Raw genomic sequence first — 22,744 nt, 5'->3', positions numbered from 1 at the left:
GAGTACGTGAGCTATTTACTTTAATTGCGGTTCTGACATTAATGTCAGCACCATCCTAAGCATGCACGGAGGGGAAAGAATTACAGTGGCACAAGCAGTCAAATAATTTCCTCTTCTAAGCACTTGCCTTTGTACCTAAGTAACAGTAAACCAGTCTTCCTCCCACCCTTCCACTCTCCCTCCCCTCCTTTCTCTCTTCCTTTCTTCCTCCCTCTCTTCCTTCCTTCCTAGCCATAGAAGCCCTCCCCATTGAAGTATCAGCAGCATTTGGAGCTCTGAACCTTGTATATTGTATATTGAACTGAGCTTCAGGACTAACACCAACTAGCAAGAAGGAAAGCTATATTCTCAAAGCTGTGGAGAAGTTGCAGAGCCCCAGCTCAAGACTGAAGGAGTGTCAGCGTAGAGTCTGACCTGATACTCTTTCTCCCCTGTGCAAACATCAGAGAACTTCTGCTGTATGTGTTGCTGCTGACATATACACAGTAATTAGGTACTAGGGCCATGGGCCATGTCCACTTGATGTTAGTCTATCTGCTTCTTTCTGCTTAGGAGCTGAAAGGTGAGAGAAGGATTGGTGTCTCCAGTATCACGTTATTCCTAGAGAAACCCTAAAATAGAAGCATGATTGCTGTGTGAAGGAGGTAACTCGAAATATCTCTCTAAACCTTCATTTTTTTCCCCTCAAAACACAGTCTGAGTGTCTTTGTTCTACGTTAAAAAAAATCAATGCTTTTTGCTTGGAGAAGAAACACACATTCAGTCGACAACACATGATTTTCATCAGTAAAGAGGTTCCTGAGCACTTACTTTCCTGAGTAAATAGGTTAGCTAGTTTGGCTTATAATTAAGTATAGTTGGACACTTTAAGCACCTTCCTATCTAAAAATCTGTGGACGATATTACAGGTTAAAACTTAAGATCTGTGGAAGCCAGACAGATTGTAAAAAATAAATTATAATATTATAAAAAAAAATATTATAAAAACCAAATGTGGACCCAGCACCCACTCACTGTTCATTGCATTCATTATCTCACTTCTTCCTCAACAGGTTCCATTTGTAGTGTAATTACTGAAGTCCTTTATCTTGAAGATTTTTTGTTTCTTGATTGGCTGCCTTGTGTAGATAAAATCTTAACATAGTTCATGGTACACATGGTTGCCAGCCACGGGCTCTCTGTCAAGCTCAGCTGTGTGACCCAGCCGTCAGGCTCAGAAGTCACTAGGACAGAACTTGTACACAGTCAAACTCAGTTTTTTCCTCTCCCTGGTAACTTATTTATACTGGACATGCAGGAACACCATTTTAAATTGAGACATATACCCTTGTATTAAACGTGATCCAAGCAGCCAGTAGACTGAAAGATGTTAATGGAAGGGATGGACACACACACATGCACATAGAGGTCATGACATAGTTTTTGCTTCCCTAGAAATCATGGCGAGTTGCATGCTGCACACTGGCAGGAAAACAGATGGAAAACACCATCAGAGAGGCTTAGCATTCGATTGCTCCTTTGCTTCCAGGGGTGTCACACCCAGCAATGACTCCGTGGGGTGCTAATTCCCCTGGGAGGGCTCCAGCTGCCAGCTCAAATGCATCACAGCCATCTGATAAAAGGTGTTGAAGTGGTGCAAAATCTTTCTGCCAGTTCAAGTGTGTTCAAAAGAAGTTTGAAGAAGCAGTTTTGTCCTTAAAGACTGTTTTTTTCTGATCAGGTGTAATCTGTCCTCATCCAGATGGCATTAAAATTATTGGTCTGGATAATTCAACAGAAATACAGTTGTCTGTCACATCAGACCTAGATTAGGGTGGTTAGTGGGTGGTTATCCAGAGTTTTAACGAGAGTGGAGCCATGTCCTGATATACAGTATAGGGTTTGTATATGGAAAGGACTCCGAAGTCATGAGAAATAAGCTCTTATTTCAAGCTCTTTCAACAATTGTTGGCTTCACCTTTGGCAGGTCGCTGAATCTCTCTGTCTTCTTTTTCTTACCTGCAAAATGGGAATGATAATTACTTTCCCATGTAATGAGACAGGGATGACAAATAGGAAGCATTGCTATCATCCAAACAAGTCTTACCTCCTCAGTATTAATTCCCATCTATTAGTCTGTTCAGGAGCTCCCTGTTAGTCTCAGGAGTTGCAAAAATGTTTGCTTCTGCTGTCACAGACGTGGGAGTAGATCAGGATTAACCTTCCTGAAGTTAATAATAAAGCCAGGCTGAGTAAATGCAGAATGAAACCTTCCCAGTAATGAAACACCCCAGACCCACTCTCACAGAAGCTGAACTTTCTCTAGCCATTTTCAGCACCTTTACAATCTCTTGTGACAAAAGATACCTCTGTTTCACGCTTTCACTCCTCCAGGAACCTGTATAGATCTAATGTTTCTAAATGTGACCTGTTTCCCAAGTCAAGAGTTTAATTTTCTCACCTGGAGAGCAATTAGGTCACTGATCTTGATGTTTTACTCCCATGCACAACAAGAAGTTTTCACAACCTTTACCAACGATGAAGACCACATACTGAATAAATGCAGCCACTTAATCTCAATGGTATCTATTTTACTCAACTATTACTGAGTGATGGTGAGTATTTCAAACAGCGAGTCCGTGACTGTATGAAGGACAGTGAGCACTAGCTTCAACAGCTTTGCTACCCACACAACCATACTGTCTGGAGTCAAGCAGTCTTGTGGCACCTGGAAGGTCCAGGCTCCTTCTAGGTTTCATATGCCACTTTTAGCATCCAAAACATGCCTGGCAGAAATCTGCTATGATGCATTCAGCCTCTCAACACGAGGAAGACATAAAACTCCAGGTTTACTTGCAGCTATATTACATTGCTTCAGAGAGCTGAAACATAATAAGTAAATCTCATGTAAATGATTCCCACTGCTTACAGATCTTGAAAAGGGTTTGGGGTTCTTTTTATTTGTATTATATGCCACCTCCCAAAATAAAGAAAATTCTCTCTATAACATTTTGATGTCTTTTGTAGACTTCCAGCCCAGCCTGAAGTTCAGTAAAAAAGTCACTGCTTTGGTGTAAGGTGGGTTTCTTTTCAAGGCATGCATTATTTTCTGGGAAGAAACCAGGTAGTCTGTAGCTCTGGACTCTCTATACCTCAGAAAGGAGCCCTGAGGACATGCAGGAGGAGGGGGACTGCTCCAGAGCACGGATGCATGCAGAGCAACTGTGGCCCCACATCAGGGAGAGCAAACTTTTAGGGTGACTGGCACCAATATATCTGAGAAAAGACTGTAGCCTCCTGTTGCTGGGACCAATCCCAATCCGTCGGTGACAATAATGGTTCCAACAGTGCCCTATACTGCCCCCCTATATAAGTAGCCACAGCGTAGGCTAAGGGTGGAAGACAGCAAGCTGGTTGCAGAGGAAGAATTTAACTCCAAATGTGGTGGGGATTCTGGCTTCTCTGCAGCACAGAGACCACCACTGTAACAATGCCGATACCATTTCATTCAGCCTCTGCTGCTGCCAAGAATTTAGGTTGCAAATGACTTTTCCCTCTTTCTCCCTCAGCTACGATCCAGCCTTGGCACCTTCTGCATGGCAGCCGCCGGGACGCTGATCTCCAGGACCCTCCAGCTCCCCCTCACCTCGAATGGCCCAACCTTGCTCCAGCATCTACGCGTGGGCCTGTTATAGTCACCTCACCCAGCTCCCCTACTCTATTTCGCCGGGGCGGGGGGAATGAGAGCAGAGGGGTGTGAGGTTTTCCACCCGCCCGCGGCTGTGCAGCGGCAGAGCACTGATCGTCCCCACTAGCGCTGCCTTGGCCGCCGAGAATCGTTGCCTTATAAAGACCATTTTGTCTCTGGCTCACGCCCTTGCCCTGTATACATAAAGAGAAATTGAAATGTTCCAGGCTCCACTGTCATCTTGTGAGCAAAGTAATAATATATAGCCCTGCATCTCCTTTTCACCAAATCAGCTGCTTCAGCTGGGCTCCTCTCCCCGCACGTGGCTTCAGTGGGACGCCGGCGAGCCGCTGCGCTGGACAGGGCGGCACCAGCCCGGTGAGCCAGCTGCCATGAGGAACATCCCGGGGGATGGCTTTGCTCAGTCTTCACAGTTGTCACTGCTGTTTTTTCCTAAGATGATTTTTGGTCTAGGGTCTTCATAAGAAAAGGTCTCAAATTGCGGGTACTAGCAATAGACCGCGTTGCCTTTACAACACACAGACCATTTGTACAGCCCTGGTAACAACCACCCGTAGTTTGTCAGCTACCTGGTAATAAAGCTGTACAATTTGCTGGAGGGAGTTGTAGTGGAAGATTACCTCAAAATCTCAGCCAGGACAGCTCACAGCTTTCCACTTAAAAATCTGCAAGAGCACAGAAGAGCAGCATTTCATCCTCAGCAGCTCATCATGTATTTCACGGCAGAAGGGCAGCGTAGCTAGAGGTTGGATACACCGGCCCTCAAACTATAATTCACTAAAACAGCTCAGAGCAGCAAGAAGGCTGCTGCCACTGAGAGAAATGAATCAGGCTCAATTTCTGTTCAAAACAGCGTCACAGCTGAGGCTGTGGCACGGGGCCGGAGTAACTGGTTCTTGGCCCCTCTCCTCCCTCCTTCTTCAGTTACAGCGGCTTCAAGGGAAAATCACGCTCAAGGGCTTTACGTAGTGCCTTTTCCAGTGAGAAAGATCAGGAAACTCTTCCTTTATTTACAGAAATGCCGGGCAACACCTGTTTTGGACACAAAAATATTTGGCTACTGGTGATAAAGAAATCCTTCTGTCCTATAAATCTGTTACCATTCACTCCCGACAAGAAAATGTTGTGAAGTCTGCAACCTAAACCTCTTCCTCTTAAGCAGAGATTTAGACTAAATATGTATTATTCCGCTTAGACATACTGCTTTGCTTATGCCAACATATATCCTGCATTCAGTTCTAATTACACGAGTAGTGGCCTCTTCTATTTACAGAAGGGGAAGCCAGTCACACAAGCATTTCTTTTTTTTCCCTTTTTGGCTACATGAGCCCTTCTGACACAAATATGCTAAAAGCTTCTAGATCAGTTGATTTATGTTGAAAGCCCAGCTTTAGCTTCAGGCTTACATTAACTGATTTCTATTGAAGTTGTTCCTGTTAGCCCATCAACGTTGTATTTCCTCAGGAAAGATGTTTCACAGCGAAATGCTGCTGTAACTTCCCATATGATCCTTTCTGTTGCTCCCAGGCAGGGCTCTGCTCTGGGACTGATACCTGCAATACAAAGAAGTGGGGGACCGGAGGCCATCACAGTTTACCACGCTTCGCTGTTTTGCTTTTGCTTTACCAGGCTAGCACGGGCTTTTAGTTTTTAGCTCAGGCTGGAAGTTGGCCATCATCTCCCACCCATTCCCCAGTGTGAGAGGTGGGCAGGTCAGGCCAGAAGGGTCCATGTCCTCTCGGATGGCAGATAGCGAGGAGAAAGGATAGACCCCACAGGCAGATGTAGGGAGAGGAGATCTGGACATGACAAACCCTCTAATATACTGCAGTCCTACAAAGACTGAACTTGGGACAAAAACATATATATACACACACATATAATATTTCCATAACATATCTATATATAAAAACACACAAGAGACAAACACTTTCAGGTCATTTACGACAGATTAGCTACATCTTGGTTCAGTGGCCTCAGAAGATCTACGTTATCTATAACAATAGGAAGAAGAGAATCAAGACAAAGAAAGAGCTCCTGACTTAAACTTGGATTATTGTTTTCCCCCCACAAAATAGGCATGTGTGTTCTGCAGCCTGGCAAAAGACCAAGAGCAAATTCTGGAGGACAAAGGAGATATAAACAAACGGTGGTTTAAATTAGCAAACCACAGATTGATACACAGCATACACAGCTAGAGCAAAAGTGAAAGCTTAGGGAGAGGCTTCAAAAAGCAGGAAGACTGTTTTGCCAGAAGCAGGATAAGACTTGCCTGCAGCCTGGAAACAAGCTTGGATCAGGAGCACCCAGCTCCCCACAGCTGCTATATTTGCAGGACTAAAATTATTTTCTGCAAAAGCTTCAGACAGGTTGATGTGGTATGTGCAGTTACAGTCCAGACTTTGCAAAGAAAATCTAGGCGTGCTGAATATAGACTAGTAATACTCACATTTTAGAGTGGGAAAAAACAGTTATTTTGGGAAAAAATATGTTTGTAGTCATTTCAGCTAGTGGGAAAGGTTGAAAAACACAGGTTTGGTAATAGGGACTCAATTCAGTTGCCTGAATAAGTCATTTGCTGCCCTCAAAGTGCCCTAGAGAGTCCTGTGGGACCCCATCTACTGCTCCAGCAGGGCATGGGTCTCCTGTAGGCCCCATGCTTTATCCATCAGTGTATGTGGGTGTCTCACATGCCAGTCAGGACACTCGAGGGTACCAGCTACCTCTGTCCAGCAAAATGATCCCGATCCCTCAGTGTCATTAGCAGAGCACTCAGGATAGTCAGACAGGCCCATGAGGACAAAAGAAAACAACACTAAATAAAAATATAGAAATTACGGGGAAAAAACCAAATTTACAAGAAGTAGATGAATAGCAAATGGACAAAATTTTGCTACTGCTACATGTGACTTGAAAAAAACACAAAGACCAGAATCCAATGTATATTAATGTACTAAAAAAAATATTTGCACTGATGGATGCAGGTTTGTCCATTGGTCACAACCTGGGCTCAGAGGGCTGTGATGGAAGGCACAAACCCCAGCCAGAGACTGGTCACTGGGGGTCTACCCCAGGGGTCCTGGGCAACCTGCTCTAGCCAACCCCACTTTGAGCAGGGGCTTGGACCACACAATCTGCAGAGGTGCCATCCATTCGGTGACTGCATGTGGAAAAGAGTTACATGTTGTCTCCGAGTTATGATTTCTTCTATCCAGAAATATATGACACAGCTGATGTGCATATAGTTGATGTCATTGTCAAGGTATTTGCCAGAAATAGCGTACTGATAATGGCAGTAGTAGACAATGGACCACAGCTTGATTCTTACAAGTTTATAAATCAAAGCCTTTGCAAATCATTCAAACATTTTACTTCAAGTGCAGGATATTCACAATATAAATGTATTGTGGATAGTGGTGCTACAACAGCTAATCACTGAAGGACATCATAGCATGCAGATTTTAGGGAAGCCAGATGTTTTGTGAAAAATAACTAAAAAGATATAGAGGAGCTCATGTGAATGATAGAAAAGAAAGGAATACTCAAGTGCCAGCAGCCTATAAAATAGCCTAAGTAAAATCTGGAGTGAGTTATACCAGAGGAATGTGTGTGAAGGGAGGAAAAGAGAGGGAACATAACCACACAGAGAAAACTTGGCCAGTGCAGGCCATTCAGAAGGACTAGTCAGAAATGTAAGATGGGATCTACAAAGAGAAGATTATCCAGCTAAGGAAAAGGTGGACATAAGCAGCCATGACAGATGGTAGCAGCTGAAAGATTGAGAAGGATATGAATAAATGAGAAAGGAAATTTATTTAAGGAAGAACTGTAAAGGAGACGCAATCACATCTTCACCAAAATGTTTTGGAAGAAAGTCTTGCTCAAGGGGATCTCCAAGAGGAAATGATACGGAAGAAAGATTGAAAACTGTGAAGCCTCTAACCTGAAAAGGAAGGAAGGAACATTAGAAAATGATTGTTCAGCATATGACAGATTCTTGGAGAATGGAGGAACTCGTCATCCCACTGTGTGAGGAAGATAATAACAGGGCAGAAAAGATTCAGATGCACGTACAAATAAAGTTTAAGTTTTGTAAAGGGCAAGACTCTGAAAAAAAGGAAAAGTCTTGAAAGCATTTGTTGTCCATGGAGAATAAAAACTGCCCCAGGACACACGGCCAGGTTCATCTTCACATTTGAACTGAGCTGGCCACAAAACCGAGAAGGTGTCTGGGGAGCCTCTCAACTGTTTCAGCAGCTGGGATGCAGGAACCCCCTCCTGACAAAGGTCTTTATGCCAGGATCCCTTGCAAGGGACAGACTGTTACCAAGACCGTTACGCTGGCTGTGTCTGCCAAAGACTTTATTAGAAGAATTTCTTAGGCAACTGTAGCTGGTTTATGACTACTTTATTGACACAGTAATTCTGGATATGGGACCAGAACAACCCAGTAAAATACAAAGGACAAATTCTGTGGCATAGGCCATAAACAGGACAAGAGATCAGACAGTGAAGGATGAATAACAGTTAAAAACGCAGCAAAAAGAATCTGCACAACAGGAGACTGAAAACAAAAGAAAAGAGTGGAAGAAAGGTAGAAGAAAATTTGCAAAGATATCAAGTATCACCATTAATAAGGCTGGTATCACTATCTTCATTAGCCAAAAATAAAAGCCAAAACCAAACCTGCAAAGATGGATTTGATTTGAAGAATTAGGCACTCGAGAGAAGTCTGGACTTTCTCCAGCTCCATTCAACAGCTGAAGGTGTGAGCAAGATGAAAAGCAGAAACCAGTCAACGCTAAGGAGTGTCACAGATGCCAGAATGTGAAACAAGAAGAGTGAAGACAAAGCATTAGAGCGGTAAGAAACACAAAGTCCACAGCCAGCTCGGGGGAAACGCTCTCTACCCCAGACCACCACATTGTTTGCAGGAAGTGCTACAACAATGGGGTCGATGGAGTATTTCATATGGAAGTTTTTCCAGTCCGTGGTGTCACCTAAAAGGAGTTGAACCAAATATGGTCTGATTCAATGGCCAAAACTCTTCTTGAAAAGATGTGGCATTTTGTTAGTGACCCTGCGGGCCACATGCCCCCAGTGCAGACCATAAGCCAAATGCCACAGATAAAAAATAATCTACCAGCTTTGCTGAAGACCTTTTGCAGGAGCCCACAGCGAAAAAAAGAAAGGGGTGGGAAAGGGATTTTCTTTCCAGCTGAGATCCTGCCTACACAGAATTACTGCCTTCCACACTTCCCTGAAAAAGATGTGACTGAGGGAACCTCCTCTTTGTAGAGTTTACCAGCACAGGCTGACAAGCATCTATCCAAACTGAACTACACAGCATCTAGTGTCTGTCATTAAGTCCTAGTAGACACTAAGAGAAACACTGGAGAAAACATCCATGCTCACTAGCACTAAGCTAGTGCGTGTTAGGCATTGTGAGAGAGCTCATCTACCCTTGCTGAAACCAGGGCAGGAGGCTCTTAGTCCACCAGTGTTTGCTGACAGGCTCTGCAGGCTCATCACACCTCTCTCTTCTCCCCGCTGCCCCACACGGATCCAGAATAGGAAGCTGATCTGTTCCTGCATGTAGCTACCCTGTTAATTCCCAAGGATTTAAATCAGACATAGAGGACCCTGAAGAGAACATGTCAGCAATGATACATGATCTCTGAAGGCAGGTTTTGATGACGCAGTTATGTGAGTTTGTCAGTGATGTGACAGACTGAAGACATCTGATGCAGGTTGTGACATTTTTGTCCATGCTAATTCCCAACTTTGGTGCAGGGTCATAGTCTTAAAGAAGTGCAACTCCACTGTCCTGAGACCTTGAAAGAGTTAACAGAATCTCCAGAACTTATAAGTGAACCATGTAACCCAATCATCCAACACTGGAGGAGGCTATGAAGATCACCCTCCCAACTCAGAAGCAGATTGCTGCTGCTGCCTGGAAGCTTGCTAACCTAAACAGCCACAGCTCAGTGGCTAACCAGCCCAGTGTTGGCAAGGCAGCTGTGGGTACTATGGTGGAACATCATGGTCACTTTTTAAAGACACAGACCTGAAAACATGATGTAAACTATGTAAACAGCAGCATGTGTGCTTTATCCTGTGATACAGACTGGCACATTGAGTAAGAACATCAGAGTAACTTTGTGAGTCCACATGCTAAGTGATGAAGTTGCTTCATGTTCACTGCAGAGCAGGAAAACCCACACAGGGATCAAAGTGCAGCTGAGGCATGGCCAGCTTATATCTTAGCTTGTTTGCAGCAACGTGAACATCTGCCTATGCTTCATGCCACTGAATGTATAATCGGAACAGGACACTCAAATTTGCAATTTTATTTCTCCTGAACATGATGATAGGCACATACAATAATAAAAACATTATTTATCATCATCATCATCACCACCAACAACAACCACGTCCAAGGATATATGTATTTGGAGGGGAAGGGAAGCATGGAAGCAGCTAAAGGGTCTGTAGTCCTCTTCTCCCCATTAGCACTATCTGATTTAACATGCACTCCAGGCCATGTAATACTAGAACATTCTTGTGCCTGTGCTTCCAGCTCTGACAGCACCTGCATTTACCCTCAGTTCAAAGGACTGAGTCTGCATCTGTGTTTATTGGGTTGCACACACTGGCCAAAAGCCTTCTGGTAATAAGTGCGAAACCACTTTTGCTGGTAGGTGAGGGAGCAAGAGTAGGAAACTTTGTATGATTTTAATTTCCTATGTAACTTGACAATATGATCTTTTTTTAAGATGAGGGTAAAACCAAAATTATACTAGATTTTCAGGAACATTCAGCAATGATTCTTTTCCAGAAGTCTAGAGCAAAATTTGCATTGTGTAAAATCCTACTACTATTGAGTGTCATTTACAGATTAGTTATGCCAAATATAATTTTGATTAGATTTTCAGAGACAGTCATGGGCTACTGTAGTTCACAGTAGGTAGTTCTGTCTTGAAAACATTGCAGAAGCATGAATTACTTAATTCACACGAAAGAGCAGAAAAATTCATCAAGTGCATTTGTTAATTGAGAAATATAACCAACCAAGGCTAGTGGTGATGTTTTGGTCAAGAATTTCAGAAAAAAAGACATGTTTCTGTAATAGCCATTTGAGCAGTATGGTAACACTCAATAATATTCACTAATTTCTTCAGACACACTTCTAGAAATACTAGAAAGTCATACTTCTTCTAGTCACAAATCTTTCAGTCTACTTGCCAACACACCACAGCTTACTTTTTACTTTAACCTTTTACTTTCAAAGCTAACAGTTGTTCAGAAATAAGGTTTAATATATTCAAGATTCAAATAGTTCATACTAACAGAATTAATCTTGCATTTTTGTTTTCCCACACGAACATTTGTTTGTGACTTCTATGTCTGTTGTAGATTTAAAATATTGGCTTCGATACAAAACATGCATTATTTATGAAAGACTGGACAAGAGGCAAGTTGCTAGTATTCTTACTGAGCTATTACACAACACGTCATGGAAATGTTACTAAAACGCCCTACTTCATACTCAGATGAGCTTCAGAAGGAGCATTTAATACCTGAGAAAAGTTAAGTGAAAGGTTTATCTATTAATAGATGTAAATTCTGCTGCAGTTTTATTTATTGTTATACTAGTCAACCAAGTTGTTTGTATTTTTCACCAATGGTTACTCTCCCACACTCAAAGATACCAATAGCTGCATTTGACTGTTTAAAGGTACTATTTCAAGGTACACCCTGGGGAAGCACAGAACACAAATTCCAAAGCTTTTGATTACGAAACATCATGTTGAAGCAAGGCTAAAATTCTTTGTTTCCAGTTCAATGTTAAACTTTCATTGTGGTGAAGCTCCATAGCTTGAAAGAGCTTGTTGTTTCAAGTAAAGATGCCCCATTCTTTCCCACAGGCATGGCAAGCTGGTCAAACTACATATTCCATAACATACCAGCCAGGGCAGTCAGAGGGAAAGCACTGTGCTACAGTGAGAGATGTAATTTCCCAGGAACATGAGCCAAATGGAGATATCATGACAAAATAAAAATTGCCTATAGAAGTTCCAATTTTTTTTCAGAAAGTACATTTTCCTGTGTAAAACACAAGTTTCTAGCCAGCCCTAAACACTTCTAAAACCTAGACTGCTTTCTTGTCATAACCAGGAAAGCAGTGAATGAAGTATGAAGTTAGTCTCTTCCCCTTCCTACATGCATCTGGAAACTAGATCCTGGGTGAACGACTTGCTATAAATGAGGTGGGAGCGTGCAGCCTGTCTTTTCTAGTACTTTCCCTTGTGCAAAAAGGGGACACAGGGACGAAGAAAGTCTTGACTCCAGGTTCATCCCAACTCATTCAATGACTAGGAGAGTTAGCCAGGCACCAGGGATGAAATAAACTTCACACTTCAAGTAAAACAGTGGTGTACCTCCAGGAAGGTTGGGATTCACTGTCCTGTGTATTAACTGTATTTCTGACTCAGAATGTTTCTTTGAACCAGTTTTGGAAACAAGTAATTTACAGGTTGATCTATATTTAGATTTGTGCCAACAAAGCAATCCAGCTTTACTGAAATATGGCCCAAGAAAGCCTCTTGAAGTGATCTCAAGAAATTAGTTTATTTTACAGCCAGCCACACCTACAGTCAATGATTTATAGTAATTTACTCACGGTTCCACAGTCAGGACGTCATTGCGGAAGGAAGAAAACAATAGAACAATCCTGAACAAGTAGTATCCAATTAAAAAATGAATATATAATGCCTGTTGATCTGAAATTAACACTTAATTCACATTGGTGCAGCTTTTTAATTGAGTAGAAACAGTAATGAACACAGTTTTCTATCACACGCTAGACTATTCAGATTCTCACCCCATTGCAGCAATACCCAATTGCTTTCCAGTACTGCATTAAGCAACACATCGTTTGTTCTCCCTTCCTCTGCCCCAGGGGAGAGGTTTGTAGAAAGATCTGCTTTGATAATTTGGGTGCTTTTCTTTAATGTGTATGTTGCAATATATTTATGTCATAAAGGCAGGTTAAAGAAATCTTGTTTGCACTTGGATGATGATGTTTGTGATAGTCTTCAGCTCCGGAGGGACTTCATTCCAGAGTCTTGGACCAAACTTTGAAAGTCTTTAACCTGTGCACAGAGTACATTAAGGCCAAAGAGTAAATATTTTTTCCTTGATTTTTGTCTTGTTTTTTCCCCTTGAGCTTCAGCCCATCTTCTAGATCAGTGGTTTCAAAAGTGGGGTGTGCACAATGCAGGGGCTGTGCAGGACAATCCATTGGGGTGCAGCAAAAAAATACATTCTGTACTGCTAATAAATGGTTTTTTTAAAGTGCTTATTTCATCTTTAGCTTATACTTTTTTAATTTCTATCTTTGTGTATGTTTTATAAAGTACATAATATATTAGTGCAGTAGTACATGTATATAATTTATAAATAAGTAAATATACGTATATTGAGGGTGCATGCTCAAAAACTTTTTAGTGATAGGGATGCACTATCAAAAAAGTTTGGAGACCACTGTTCTAGATAGTGGTTCCCTGATGACAGCGCATTCTAACAACACAGGGTGAGATCCTGAGTTTCGATCCCTATTCTATCAGCCAATGCAAAAATAGAAAAGAGCTGTCAAGCATACTTAAAAGAACCATTGCCATTGTGGAGAGTCGCTACAACCTTCCCATACCACATGGATTTCCCAGGTGCCAAGAGTCTCCTGCAGAAATAGCGTGTAGCTGCTGTCTAAGCAAGAGGTGGAAGGAATATGAGAATAGGGCATGACAGATCTGCCAACACAGGAGTCTCCTGGCCAAACAGATAATTAAACATTGCCGGCTTCATGAGCTCCTGTTTGGATATCAGCAAGAAACCCAGAATTGCTCCCAAACTGTGGTCTGAACAGACTGTAGGTTTGTGCATTTGCACAAACAAAACTACAGTGGACACGTAAATTCTTCAAAAAAATTTATGTGAGCCCTTTTTCTGTCTTGCTGAGATTTCTGGCCCAAGAGCTGATACCATTATGCCGTGTCCTCGAAAACTCAACGGAACTGCCAAAATGAGTGTGTTGACGTAGCTGGGTGACCGGCGCTAAGTGCTCTGGTATTAGCACCTGGTTTTGAAAATGTAGCCTCCCCAGATTAAATCAAAATATTACAAAGGTGCCAACTGTAATTTTAAAAATCCATGTGCATATGTGTGTCTGCAGGGCTTTTTCTTGTTTACTCTACTTTGACATAATTAACTCAATTATGATATATGCCTGATTTCTAGGAACACTTACAAAATACGCTTACAGAACACACTTACAGAAAGTCAAGCAGCCACTTTGATTTAATGTCAGTAGTACTATACCTTCATTCATTCTCTCACACACAAAAACAACGAAATGTTTTCCAGTTTACTTACAACTTCCAGAAACGCCTGAGTAGTTACACGGAGGTAAGCCTGCAGTTTTCCTGATTAACCAGGATTTTCAAAAGCGTTAGAGCTCGTATTTTAGCAATATTACAAAAACGGGGTGGGGGTGGGGGTATGTGTTCCTAGTGACAATAGACATGCCCTTCTGAAACACCCATTTGGCAACAACGTTCCTCACAGCAACATAAGGCCGTTGAGATTCAATACATTAGGACAACAGCCCATCCATACCACAAAGAGGAGGAAGAGGAGGAAAATAAAGGCTGTTGAGCATGAATACTTCAGACAAGCACCAGAGGTGCTGATGGTTCTGGGACATGCTCCAGGTCCCTGCCATGGTGAAGGGAACAGCCACTAGTGTTTAGGCAACTCTTTCCCAGGCACTAAACGGGGTATCCAAGATGGCCACGGGTATTACTACTATCATTATAATTTGGATAGGGGAATGCAATAGGCACAAGGTCATCAACACTGGATGTGGGAACCCGTGCAGCACTCTGGAGAGGAGCGTGTTGGCAGGCTGAGGGCTTTGATGGTTTGGGGAAATGTACATTAGGGAGAAGGATGGCACGAGGGCAGTGCAAAGGCAGTCAGCGTTGCTGTGGACTCCTTCCCTTGCTTGCACTAGCCTCCTTTGGGAAAAGAAAAAAGAAAAGGGAGCATTAGGTCGGGGAATGGCTGGTGAAGCGAGCAGGGGACTTCAGTAAGGACAAAACGGAGTGTCAGGGCCCTGAGCCCCCTCCCACCCTCCCAGGGGTTTGGCTGCCTGGGCTCAGGGCCAACTCAGAGATAAAGCAGCTGGTGACCTTGGGGAAAGCTCTTCCCAAAAGCAATGCAGGGAGGCGTGGGCCAGGGCTGCCCCTCCTTCCCTGGGGACCTGCTTTAAAGTTGAGTCTCTTCCCCTTCCTTGGTCCCTGCCTGAGTCACGCTGCAGCTGCACTGCAGCCATGCCTGTGCACTGCCTGCCAAAGACTGCCAGAAGAAAAGGTTTGCATGACCATGTCTGGCATTGGCAAGAAACTGCAACATCCTATAATGAGTACATCAGTAAGAACGTTTGAGAGTGCTAACCCTTTTCCTTACTGACCTGGCATGAGCATCTTTGCTGACAGGTTTCACTCAATTTAAGGAATTTTGGTTTAAATTTGATTTTCTGACTGATTAAAGATATCCTGTAAAAATATTTTTAGGAATCACTTGAATTCCCTCCAGCAAATATAGTTATAATTATGCTGCTGTATAGAATTGCAGGATTAGCAAAGTGTGCCATAATAAATCAGTTTGTGTTGTTTCCTTATCTCCTCCCAAGACAGGGATTCACAAACATTGTCTTACAAGGAGGACATTTTAATAAGCAAAATTTTCACGTCTCACTCTGTTCACCACTGCATGGACTAACTCCGCTCAGTTGAGATTCTGCAGCCCATGATAATGGTAATAACTGCTCAGTAATGAATATGAGGAAGGTTTAATGGAGATAGATGCTTTCTATGAACTTTGGTAACTTAAGACAGAGAGAATATGATCAGCCCACTGGCAGACTTAGAAATAAGAAAAATGTATGAGATCATCTAGAAAAACAAGAGATGGAAAGTAGGCTAAAAACAGAGGGATAAATGGGATTACCTGAAGTCAGCTGTCAGAGCGTCAGGAGGAGGCTGTAACCTGACTGAACAGGCACTGATCAAAGTCACAGGGAAAGTGCAGTTGTTTAAACACCCCGAAGAGGAGCTTCATTCCCTTCCTGATTAGAGTGTATCTTTCACAGCTCGTTCACTCCCTGATAAAGCACATCTGTCCTAGCTGCAGACTGAAAAATACAGGACTATTATGGAGGACCATCAGAGAAACAAAAGACATGAAATACCAAGAATGTACTAGTTTTTCAGTCAGGTAAAGGTTGAAATCCATCGGCTTTCAGAGCTGACCTCCATTCAGAGTAGACACCTAACCCAATGACAGACAAAAGGATCACAAAGATGTGAATAAGAAAGACTAACAAATCTTAGGTAGAAACAGGCTACTTCAAAAGAGGGCTGGAACTAAGAGGAAATGCCTTGCATTTGCTAAGGCTAAAGTGGCCATAGCTGTAGCCATAGCTGTAGCCATAGGAATACAGAAAAAAATCCCTCCATCTCCTGAGCACTTGGCCCCAAGAAATGAGGAGATTTCGCCTCCTGCAGTAAGCTTCAGATCAGCTCTTCCAGTGCTACTTCAGAAAAAAGAAGTATCTCTTTAGCAAATCTCTATGTCCTTTCTTCATGGAAGCACATGAAAACACACTTATCTAGAGGTAAACACATGCTCAAGAGCTTTGCTGGGAAAAAACGTATTTTTCATTTAGGCTGCAGGTGACTGACTAAAACAAATAGCAGTCCTGTCTATGTGTAGAATAAAAAGAAGGAAAAAAAAAAGAAACAACAAAAACCAACTGTATGAAGCTACAACATTATGAAGGTCAGAATAAGCAGAACTTCTTCCAAAAGAAGCAATATAGTTAGTAGCTGTAACAGCAACAACAGCAGTGAATAAAGCACAATCTGTTAGTAAGGAAGCCCCAACCTGAAAATACGAGAAAAGACAAGCTAAAGAGATTAGAAAGATACTGAAAGAGAGAAGAAAACAGCAGAAGACAAACTCTACAATGAATCTGCCACACAGGAACAGTTTGCCAAAGACAGCAGGGGGGATCCCTGAAAGGAGGGAAGCCACTACACGTCCCCTGGCTCTTCCTGGCAAGGTGACGGTGCAGCCAGAGAGGAAGGGTCTACAACAGGAAGGACACACCTGGAAAGATCTGGTGACAGGGACATCTGTTCACAGCCAGGCAGATAAAACTCTTCTCAAAGACCTGTGTGCAACTGGACCCCTCCAGGTTTAAGATTAATGGGAGTCACGCACATGGCGACTGTGAGAAAATGTGCAAACTGGGAATGAAGGCTGGACCCCACTCAACGATGTGAACTTCCCCCAGAAGTGTAAAATCAGTGTGAGACACAGCCCCGAAATGGACCGTGCCTGTCTGAGAGGCAGCAGTGCCATCCCGCATCCAGGGCTCCCCGTGGCACCCTTTAAAGGAATAGCTGAGGTTCTGTATAAGAAAATTACGGATTTAATTCTGCAGGACTAGAGCCATCAGTAGTCACCTGTTAGACCTTTTCACATTGTTTTGCCAAATAAGAAGGCTTTAAGACCTCTGGATGCTTTCAAATTGTTTTGCATTGCCAGAGCGATATAAAAGTACTTAATATAAAAGATAATTAAGCCAGGAATGTGTAACAGAGAAGGCATGGACGTGTTTGGGAGAGCTATAATACCCACAGCGCATGCAGGAGTAGTAAGTCATGCACTGGCACCCAGCTCGCAGACAGGTGTGCCCGTCGGTGACATTATCGTTCTTCCAGTTGTTTCTTACCACTCCTCTGCCGAGTTTCCACCCCCGCAGCTCTGTTGGCAGAAGGAATTAAGTGCGCGCTCCCTCATGTGCTTCCAAGAAGGCAGATGGATTAGTCAACGAAGAGGGTTTAAACCAACCTGCTCGCTTTGCCTGAAGCAAACGAAAGAGCTCTTAAACAAACCCTTTTACCAGCAGAGCTATGGCAGTAGTAACCACAGCCTCAAAGGGGTAGTGTGTAGGTGCAAACTGGCAAAATCTTCAAATGGCACAGTTAGATCTGGAACACACTGTCTGTCCATAGCTTTACAAGCACACACAAGCTACAGCATCTTACATGCACAACACTTGTCCACGTGTATATTTTGTTCTGCAGCAAATACAAAGTTAATGCAATTACACTGAAAATTCTTCCACCATGGGCTAGGTTAAGGCACGTTAGGTCATACTCGCTGTGTGCTGTGTGCTAAGAGCATGCAAGGGAACAGTTATCAGACAATGGATGGTATGTTTCAATTCTTGATACCTTCCTAACCTGTCTAAGGTCACAAGGTGTCATTGTGCAAAATAAAGTAATTGACCTGAAAAAGGTTGTGATTTACCTTGCCAAATATCACTTACAAGGTATTCCAAGAAGAGTAACTGCATTAACTCAATTTGAATTCAGTTCACTACAGAAACAGCTACTGATTGTAGTCCCAACATTCTGCTGACACTTTACAAATGTGTGAGTTTCTGTTACTGGGAATTACACTGTCAAAAGTAAGGATTGCGACTTGAATAGATGTGCCTGTGCCAGGCTGGACAGCAATGAAACCTCAGGGCACAAGCCTTCCCAAGACACTCAGTGCTCCCTAGGCGGCTGAACCCATGCCACCAAGATCTGCTTCAGTCCGTCTACTTCAGTGGCACCTGAGCATGCAGCGTAAACATAACCTCAGACTAGGGATGGTATCGAGGTTTCCAAATCCTTCCTCATGAGCTTCGATCATCGTATTCTCTTCCTGGTACTTGTTCTGTGGAGCAGCACAGTTCATACTACAAAGTGACGCCTTATACTATTTATTTTCTGCTACAACCTAATTTTCCACTTTTGGTATATCAGGACAAATGTGCACTTGCTCCTGCCCCAGTAACAAAGCTCTGATTCCAACACACTCACTTTGCTGTGTGATCCTCACAGCAGATCAGCCTATTCTGCAGAGTAATGCTTTTGACTGAGACGAAAGACCCTCCTCTCCTATCAGTGAATTTCTAGCTTCCAAAATGCCTCAATATGCAGGAGCATTTGAACTGAAAATCTCATATGCCCAGGAATGCAGATTTCCAGTAACACAAACCCCATGTTAGTGGAACTTGAACTCCCTTTGAAAAAAAGTCTTGATCTTCTTTACTGTATGAACATCCATCGCAGAGATGTGCTCTAGGGATCAGACAACATCCCATCGGTTTCAGAAGCTATCTTGGAAGAGTCAGCCCCATCATGAAAGTGTTTCTTAGGTCACAGCAGGAATTTTGGGACACAAATCTTTCCAGAGATAACATGCTGTTAGTATCAGTAGTATTTTGCTGAGAAGGCTACGATTGGTATACACTGGAATTGCACAATGTCTCTCAGGGCACAATCTATTTCTCACTCATTTCTGTAAGTTAAATCAGACTTTAAATAGCCTCCTCAACTGCAACAAAAGGAGACACTGGATGTGTGTAAGAAGCTCACTACCCCTATGGATAACACACTGTCCCTAATCAACAGGATACTTTACATCAGGCATCACACAAGCATGAGAATTTAATCCTGAGTCTTGCACAATAGGTTTTACCATCTAAAAGCAAAAGACCCTATTCTTTGTGTAGGAGCTTGCAATTGTTTCATTGAAACCCTAATTCAGCAAACACACAATTAAATGCTTTGGTGGAATGAGTTTTAAGTAATATTAAATTTGGAATTGATTAGAGATATTCACCCACAAAGGAGTTTTATAAACCATTCTCCCCAGATATATATACAGCTGGAGTGATAAAAAGGATTTTACGCGATGTTCACTCCCTTCCACAGCATTATGCCCATTTAATTATTTTTAAGTATCGGACTTTTAGATCCTGGAAAACCAAAATAAGTGACAACTGATGCCTTCCTAGGGTGTGTCCCCTGCACAAAGTACTACCAGTGACTGGCAACTGCATGGCTTAGATTTGGGTTATTCTAGATTTGGAGCAAAAGGCCACACTGAAGCAGTGTATATTATCATGATGCATCAATTATTAATTCTGCTCTCTTGTGTGAGGCACCAGCTTTTCTTTTGCAGGAAGCCAAATCAGTTTATAATTCTTTCCCAATGAACCATGGGAGATTTTTATGTCTTTCTATAACACAGGAGAAAGAAGCAGAAAGAACCAAAGGACTACCAGAGAAATAAGGATGCTGCATGTTGCGTCTGGAGAGTTAGATTTCAGACTGAACAAAACACCATTTGCTGTCTATAGGACAGGTTACCCACTGAAGATTTCTCTCCTATGCTGTCCCATCAAAGAATGGAGAAGGAAAGAGATTGTAGCAGATTTTCCAAATATATGAACTTTGACAGTAAACACTACAGACTCTCAAGAGACTATGGGTGAAAAAGGTATGTTAAAAAATTACCGTGAGGTGCACATCAGTGATTTTTTTTCAACTATGAACCTTAGTAGCATGCGGGTTTGTCAGGGGAACTGAAAACCAGTTGACGAAGAAACAGCACATTAATGTTTCTACAAAATAAACCTATTTTTGCTACAGCATCTCGGGATGCTTTTTGAAATATTTAGTCCCATCATGAATATAATATAAAACCTCACTTGCAGCAAAGCATCTGAAACCAAGAATTTCTGCAATGAAGATTAAGTGGTTTGAAATTTTTGCGAATTACTCAGTGACAAAGAAGTGTTATGCGGAAGTTAAGATTACCTGGGGAGACCTGTGTCCATGAAGACTCTCAGTAAAATGGAATTATCAAATAGACCAATACAACCTCAATTCTGGTGCGACAGAGCCATTAGAGACCAATTAAATTAGCCACATCGATTCGGTTAAGTTCCCTTTGTTGAGTGCACTGCACAGCAGTGGAATCTCTTGTAGCAAGCTGACAAAGCAAAAGCGTGATGAGATGATTTGGGAGGAGCTACTACCAAAGGTCTTCTCAGCAAACAGTCCCAGAGAGTCTGAGGCGTTGTCCCTGAGCAACCGACTGTAACTTTGAGGCTGGCACTGCCTTGAACTGAGTGAACTCTGGAGGTTTCCTCCAATCTAAATTAGTTTATGATTCTGTATCGATTCGTTAGCACTCTAGATTACCTGCTGCAATCAAATGACACTTCTTTGCACTCCAAAACAGGAACCCTATAGCTCATTATCCTACTGTTCCTCCTACGTATCTTACCCCAGCTCATTCCTGGATGTCCACTGGGTAGGTTTTAAACATACCAGTCCTGGGTGCAGGTTACGTTCCCCGAGATCACAAGAAGTCGGCTCCGTAAATGTGAATCCCAGCAGGGATTCTTAATTTAAGCTTTTCTGCACACACTCCTGCAACCTGTGCTAGTTTAGACATTTAGTAAGAAATAATCTTACCAAACATTTCTTTAAAAACAGTGTAATTTTCAAACAGGTAAGAAATGTTAATGTAGGTAAGTGCTGAGGCGCTGGTCAGCTGATGAATGCTGACAGGCAAGGATCAAGTGCCACAAGAATGCGAAAACATTGATACGTTACAAAGCCCAAAACTTTATGAAATACGGGTCTGTTTTGCATTTTACGGAGACTGTATCATGGGAACCCGTTGCTTCGATGGACCCAGATCTGAATCGCTATCTCCACCCTGTGCACCACTGAGGCACAGCAAATTCAAAAATTCTTTATCTCCCATCGCTCCTCCGCCCGCTTGCCTAAATTCAGACCATCTTTGCTCCTCTCCTGGAAACCTGATGCTGCCTTTTACACTATCTGTTTCTCCGTGACCGACTCCCCCAAGAATTTTAGAAAGATTTTCTTACTCTTTGCAGAAATGGAAGTTAATTTTCTGCCAAAGGTCTCCTCTTCCCAAGTAACCCTTTGGAAGGAGGAAAGCATTCTTGCTTACAGCAGTATTTACAGCATTTATAGTATTCTTGCAATCTCTTCTTAAAAGTTGAAGTCAAAGTCAGCTCTCCCAGAGCCCTGCGTATTTCCAGGCCAAGACAGAGGAACATCTTTTTTTTATGGCTGAATATATGACATTACACGACAGCGACAACACTGCACTTCTTCATCTGGAAGACTCCGCAGCCCTCCCTCTCCGACATCTGCTGTTACCTCTGGTACTGGGTCTGGCTGGGACAGAGTTCATTTTCTTCGTAGCAGGACACAGGGGGCTGTGGTTTAGATTTGCGATGGCTGAACAGCGTTTGCACCGCATCAAGGCCTTTTCTGTTTCTCACTCTGCCCCCCGTGAACAGTTGGGGCGCGCAGGAGGCTGGGAGGTGACACAGCCGGGACGGTGACGCACCTGACCGCGGAGAGACCCCGCGCTGCCTAACATCATGCTCCACAGCAGAGCAGAGAGGGGATTTAGGGAAGTCGCTCATCTTTTCCTCAGGCACCGGCCGGGGGTCGGTCTGTACCGGTGAGAGGTGGAGAGTGACCGCCTGTGCCACACTTGACCGTTTTCCTTCTTTCTTTTCCAACCTCTCCACTTACGGAAGCATTTTGCATCTCGACCTACAAGTTCTCGCGCTTTTCCTCGTCCGTCCCCGCGTGCCACGGGGTGTGGGGAGAAGCGAGGGAGCGCCGCAGCGCTGCCCCGCCGCCGCCGGAGCTCCCCCACGGCGCCCTCCCAGCCCGCCCCGCCGCGCTCCTACGCGCTCGGCGGGACCCCCCGGCGGGACGGCGCTGCAGCTCGCTGCACCCCCCGCCCCGCGGCGGTACCGCCCCGCGCCTCGAGCCTTCGCCCCGCAGCGGGACCCGCCCAGCCGGCACGTGCGGGCGGCGCACACGCCGCACGCGCCGCCCGGCAGCCCGCGCCTGCGCCGCGCCTAACGGTACCGCCGCGCCCGGCCCCGCCGGCGCAACGCCTGCCGCCCGCCGGCTCCGCCGCGCAGCCCTCCCGCCGAGCGGCCCCGGCAGGCTCGGCCGCCCCGCTGCCCCCGCCCCGCGGCCGCCGCTCACCCCCTCGGGCCGCGCGGGGCGCCCCCTGCGCGTG

Source organism: Gavia stellata, chromosome 3, assembly GCF_030936135.1.
Source record: "Gavia stellata isolate bGavSte3 chromosome 3, bGavSte3.hap2, whole genome shotgun sequence".
NCBI lineage: Eukaryota > Metazoa > Chordata > Aves > Gaviiformes > Gaviidae > Gavia > Gavia stellata.
This window is presented reverse-complemented; position numbering follows the sequence as displayed.